This window comes from Mus caroli, unplaced genomic scaffold, assembly GCF_978045245.1.
Source record: "Mus caroli unplaced genomic scaffold, Mus_caroli_1 scaffold_8, whole genome shotgun sequence".
In the NCBI taxonomy this organism is placed as follows: domain Eukaryota; kingdom Metazoa; phylum Chordata; class Mammalia; order Rodentia; family Muridae; genus Mus; species Mus caroli.
This window is the reverse complement of record NW_028227263.1, coordinates 124924415-124930887: the sequence shown is the minus strand read 5'-3', so window position 1 is coordinate 124930887 and position 6473 is coordinate 124924415.

The following is a 6473-nucleotide window of genomic DNA, read 5'->3' as shown; positions in this document are numbered from 1 at the left end:
TGTCCCTTGGTGTCCTAGAACTCACTATGCAGACCAGGCTGGCCTTAAACACAGATTTGCCTACCTCTGCCTTTTGAGTGATGGGATTCAGGCTAAATTCTGGTTTTCTTCAAACTATATTGGCGTGCACCCCCCACCTCCCAGCGCCTGTGAAGTTTTCAGTGGAATATGCTGAGAAAGATAGGCATTGGAAGCCGGACGTGGTGGCGCACGCCTTTAATCCCAGCACTTGGGAGGCGGAGGCAGGCAGATTTCTGAGTTTGAGGCCAGCCTGGCCTACAAAGTGAGTTCCAGGACAGCCAGGGCTATACAGAGAAACCCTGTCTTGAAAAACAAAAAAAAAAAAAAAAAGAAGAGAGAGAGAGAGAGAATATCAGGTATGTATAAGAAAGGAGCTAGTTGATTTCACTGCTGTGAGTAGGGCATGCTGGTTCATGGCTTTGATCCTAGCACTAGGGAGGTAGAGGCTGGAACAGTAACCATAGTGGGAGACCTTGTCTCAAAATGAAACAAAACAAGTTTTATTTATGGATATAACTATGGCCACAGAATGCACCCGAGACCAGCCTTCATCTCTAACCAGTCAGGCCTGGAGAACCCATATACAGTTTGAAGGTGAGCCCAGGCAAAATAACAAGGTCACAAGGAGAAACAGACAAGGAGTTGGAGAGATGGCTCAGAGTTAAGAGCTCCAGCTGCTCTTCCAGAGGTCCTGGGTTCCATTCCCAGCGCCCACATGGCACCTCGTAGCCATCTCTAACTCCAGGTCCAGGGAATCCTATGCCTGCCCTTCCGACCTCCTCCAGTTCAGATACTGCAGAGACATCCATGAGGGAAAGATAATCTCAGCACCTATAGTCAGGAGGCAGAGGCAGGTCGACTGACCTCTGTGAGTTCGAGGCCAGTCTGGTCTACTTTGTCCTCTATCAAACAAAGAAAAGAAGAAGAAAGGAGTCCACAGGCAGCTGTTTACAGACTCTCTGAGGCTACAACAGTGACACACGAGTGTCCGGAGTATTGATCTGTCTTGCCTTAGCTGGGATCAAATCTGGTGTCTCTGAAGGCTAAACAAGTGCTCTGCCCCTGATCTTTGAGCTCAAACCTCCAGCCCAACGGATTCTAGTGCATGAACACACAATCACTCACACACACACACACACACACTCACACACACACACACACAAAGGAGTGAGATGGAGAGAGAGATTCCAGCAAGCCGACCTTGGTCCCTATGTAGTAACCAAGGATAACAATTATGATGGGATTGAGTAAGAATGGCCGGCACAGGCTCATCTATCCGAATGCTTCTTCACCAGGGAGTGGCCTCTTTTATGGTATTAGAAGGATTAGGAGGTGTGGCCTTGTTGAAGGAAGTGTGTCACTGAGGGTCACCTAGAGGTTTCAAAAGCCAATGCCAGGAGCAATGTCTGCCCATCCTTACAGATCTGGGTGTAGCTCTGAGCTGCTACTCCATGCCTGCCCTCCCGCCACACTCCCCACCATGACAACGGACTAAACCTCTGAAGCTGTAAGCAAGTCCCCAGCTAAACGCTTTCTTACGTAAGCATTGCCTTAAACACAGCAATCAATAGAGACTAAACACTCAAATATAGCCTTTAAGGGCCTTTCCGCACACCACTCACCCCCACCCCACCCCCCACCCCCGACACAATGTCTCTCTGTATAGCCTGGGCTGTCCAAGATTCACTCTGTAGACCAGGCTGGCCTCAAACTCAGAGATCCACCTGTCTCTGCCTCCCAAGTGCTGGCATTAAAGGCGTGCGCCACCGCGCCCGGCGCCCGGCTATGGGGGCTATTCTTACCCAAACCACTGCAGCCAGTCTGCTAGGCTTCCCTCGTCCTAGGCCGCCTTTCTCCAATGGAGTTACACCCCATCACCTGTAACCCAGAGTGTCCTTGAACTCACATAAGTAGCAGAGGATGACCCCTGATTCTCTTGTTCCCCCCACTCTTCGTACTGGGATTTTTGAGTTGTGTGCCACCAAATCTGGCTTAATCACACTTTTTCAAAAATTTAAAATCTCATTTATTTACTTATGTATTTATTTGGGCATGGGGCACATGCAAGTAAGTGTGCTGTAGAGGTCTGAGGTCAAATTTCAGGAGCTGGTTCTCTCATTCCATCCTGTGGAAGAACCAGATAGCTGGATATAGTGGTATACAGCTGTAGTCTAGGAGCTTGAGAGATGGAGGCAGGCAGGGGGATCACCAATTAATTCCAGCATGGGCTATACAATAAAACCCAGCCTCTGGGGGAAAAAAAAAGATTAATTACAGTAAATGAATAACCTTTAGTTGTAGTTTGATGATTCTGTGGAACATGAGCCTCAGTTTCTCCATCTGGAAAGTGGGGGTAAATCTCCTAACTTTTCCTTGGTGCCTGCCTGCCTTTCTGAAGGTCTGCAATCCTCACCCATCCACCTATTTGAAACCCCTTGTCTGTTTTCTAGCCAGGGGCGGGTCAGACAGAAGAGGAAACTCAGAAGTAAACAGGGCCATGGACCCCTGCAGGGCCAGGGCGTGGGTAGCGTAAGTCTGCACAGTAAACACCAGGTTGGGCCTTGTCTCATCAATTTCACCTCTGGTTTGTTTGTGGTTTTTTTTTTTTCTACCTGTCTACACCACCTACAGAGTGGGCTTAAAGAAGTAATTGCAAACATCCAAAAAAAACACCTTCAGACCTAGGAGGAAGAGGGCCATAGCTAAGTAACTATGTAAGACTAGAAACAAAAGAAAACAAATAAGGCAGGAGTGGGGGGGGGGAGGTAGGGGGCGCTGGAGAGACAAATGGTCGAATCAGGAATCCGCCAATAGCACAGTCTTCCAAGCAGGCCTTCCCTTACAGGGCTCTCACTTAAAGTGACCACTGTCAGACGTAAGCTCCACCAGGCACGCGAGGGGGGGGGGGGGGGGCTCACTAGCTCACCAACAATATAAACACTAAAAATCAGCATCCTGTTTTTTTGAGACCCCCCCTCGCTGCCCTCCCCAGTCTGATACTTTGCCGACCAGCCTAATGTCAAAGTTACAGAGATCCACTTGCCTCTCCCTCATATCCATCTGCATATGTAGTCTAAGATGGATTAGAACTCATGACCTTCCTGCTTCAACCTTCCACACACTCAAAGTACAGACGTAAGCCACTAATCCCACCTCTGCTGCTGTATTACATAAAATACTTAGCAAAAAGATCTGATGCCTGTCTGTCGGGGGTGGGGTGGGGGGGGCCCTTTCAGTGGCCTTGCTTTCCTATACAGCAGTCTATCTCCCCTACCTGAAAGGCTGTCTCTGGTTGAAATATCAGTGATGGCATTATTCTGTGGGAACCACTGGCTCCTATCTCATCTTGTATCCTGTATGACAGTGTGCACCTACACTAGGCAAACCTTACCAGGCTTCCCTGGCTCCCTTGACTTCTGAGATAAGCCTCACTCTGCAGCCCAGGCTGGATTTGAACTTGCAGCAATCCTCCTGCCTCTGTTGTGATTACACTACCTTCTTGCTCATCTCTCGTGACTGCATTCCATACGCAGGTTCATGAGACTGGAAAATAAACCCGAGATAGATCACTGTGGGTTCGGGTCCCAGCTCACCTCGACTATCCACAAAGCTCTGACCATACTGTTCCTCAGGCTCTCTGGAGCCTCTCTGCTCATTTTGCATGGTAGAACCACAACTTTCTTGTTTGGTCTGTTTTGGTTTTTTCAAGACAGGGTTTCTCCATGTGGCTCTGGCTGTCGTGAATCTTGCTCTGTAGACCAGGCTGGCCTGGAACTCACAGAGATCCACTGGCCTCTGCCTCCCAAGTGCACCACCACTGCTGGGCTGTGTTTTCTTGAGTCAGGGTCTCATGGAGCCCAGCCTGGTCTGGAACCCCCTATGATCCTATGTCTCTACCACCCCAGTTCTGGGTTGACAGGCATGTGCTGCCATGTGAGGTGCCCTGGCAGACTCTTGGTGAGCACACGTATCTTAGGCAAAGCTCTGGATTTACACGGTGGCAGAGCCTGCTCTGGGCTGGTGCTGAGGTCATCCTAAAATGACACATGAGGGGAGCTGGGTGTTTAGCTCAGTTCTTAGGAGACTAACCTAGCATGCATGAAGACCCGAGCTGCATACCCAGCAGCGTAAAAATCCACCATGGTGGGGAAGACCTGTAACCCCAGTACTGGGTAAGCACGGGTGGGAAGAGCAGAAGCTTAGGCTCATCCTCTGTCACACCGAGAGTTCAAGGCCAGCCTGGGCTCCATGAGACCTTAACTCAAAATTAAACACATTGAGAGTCTTTTATAGCTGCTCAGTGGTAGAGTGCTTGCCTAGCTGGCAAGCTCAAGGGCCTGGTTTTGGTCCTTATCTGGGGGTGTGGTGTGGGATGGGAACAAAAATATTCACATGCACACACACACATCACATACACACACACACATCACACAATGATTAGTGATCACCCAACTTGTGACCTTGTGTATGCTTCCTGACTCTGAGCCTCACATTCTCTGTGACACGAAAGGAACCGAGTCCTCACCCCCTTGCCTGATAACAGCCTTCAAAGAGTCATGCTTGGAAAGCACCAGACACCTTAACAACTTCTTAGCACTTCCCGGGATCCCAGCTCTTTGACTCCCATGCTGTGTGACTCCAGGCCAATGAATTGCCCTCTCTGAACCTAAGCTGCTCATCTGTAACATGGGATCATAGCTGTGTTCCTCTCATGAGCTTGTAAGGGTGAAATCAGAGCATGTAGGAAACCGTGTTACAGAGTCTGCCTCGTACTAAGGGCTATTGAGACGATTAACGCTGGGCCAGCATGATGGCTCAGGGGGTGAAGGTGCTCGCCTTAAGTCAGCAATCCTCAAGCCCCATGTGATGGAAGGACAGAACTGATTTCCGGAAGCTAGCCTCTGCTGCAGTACTTGCACTCACACACACAATGCAGACACAAATGCACAACCCATGCACACACACATATGTAAAAAAAAAAAAAAAAAAAAAAGGATAGTAAGTCCGTGAGCCCAGCCAACATTCATGCCTGTCACTCCATCATAGAAGTGAGACAGGCATTCCAGGCCAGCCCAGGCTACATCTCAAAAACAAAAACAAACAAACAGGGCTGATGAGATGGCTCAATGGGTAAGAGCACTAACTGCTCTTCCAAAGGTCCTGAGTTCAAATCCCAGCAACCACATTGTGGCTCACAAACACCCGTAATGAGGTCTGACACCCTCTTCTGGTGCATCTGAAGACAGCTACAGTGTACTTAAATATAATGATAAATAAATCTTTAAAACAAACAAACAAACAACAAAAATTTTTTTGAAGAATACTCAGAATTTGTTCTAGAGTGTGGTGTATTTGTTTACTATTTCTAATTTTTTAAAACATGTGGGTGTGGGTGTGTTGGGGGTGTATGTGTGGGTGGGTGGGTGCCTTCTTGATTTTTTGTGCACCCCATACATACAGTTGCCCAGGACATCCAAAAGAGGATGTCAGATCCCCTGGGGTGGGAGTTACAGACAGCCTGAAGTTGCCCAGTGTGGGTGCTGGATGCTGAACCTAGATCCTTTGTAAGAGCAGCAAGTGTTGTTAACAGCTCAGCCATTCCTCCAGCCTCATTTATTATTTTTATTTATGTATGCCTATATGCACATGAGGGTGGTCATCCTTAGTGGTCAGAGTCCCCTGCAGCTGGATGTACAGGTGGTTGTGTGCCTCCTGAACTTGGTGCTGAGAACCAAACCTGTATCATATGCAAGAGCATAAAGCACTCTTAACAGCTGCGCCCTCACCTTTAGTCCCAGCACTCAGGAGGCAGAGGCAGGAGGATTTCTGAGTTCGAGGCCAGCCTGGTCTACAAAGTGAGTTCCAGGACAGCCAGGGCTATACAGAGAAACCCTGTCTGGACAAAAAAAAAAAAAAAAGGGGGGGGGGTGCTGGTAAGGTGGCTCAGCGGGTAAGAGCACTGACTGTTCTTTCGAAGATCCTGAGTTCAAATCCCAGCAACCACATGGTGGCTCACAACCATCTATAATGAGATCTGATGCCCTCTTCTAGTGTGTCTGAAGACAGTTACAGTGTATTTACATATAATAATTAAATAAATTAAAAAAAAAAAACCAAAAAACAAAGCCGGGCGTGGTGGCGCACGCCTTTAATCCCAGCACTCGGGAGGCAGAGGCAGGTGGATTTCTAAGTTCGAGGCCAGCCTGGTCTACAAAGTGAGTGCCAGGACAGCCAGGGCTATACAGAGAAACCCTGTCTCGAAAAACCAAAAAAAAAAAAAAAAAAACCAAAAAAAAAAAAAAAAAAAACAAACAAAAACCAAAAAAACAGCTGCGTCCTCTCTGGCCCATACTAGGACAGAATCTTAGGTGAGGCTAGCCTGGAACTTCTGATCCTTACTTTTCCACCTCCCGGGCGTGGGGATGACAGGCTTATGGTACCAGGCTCATGCA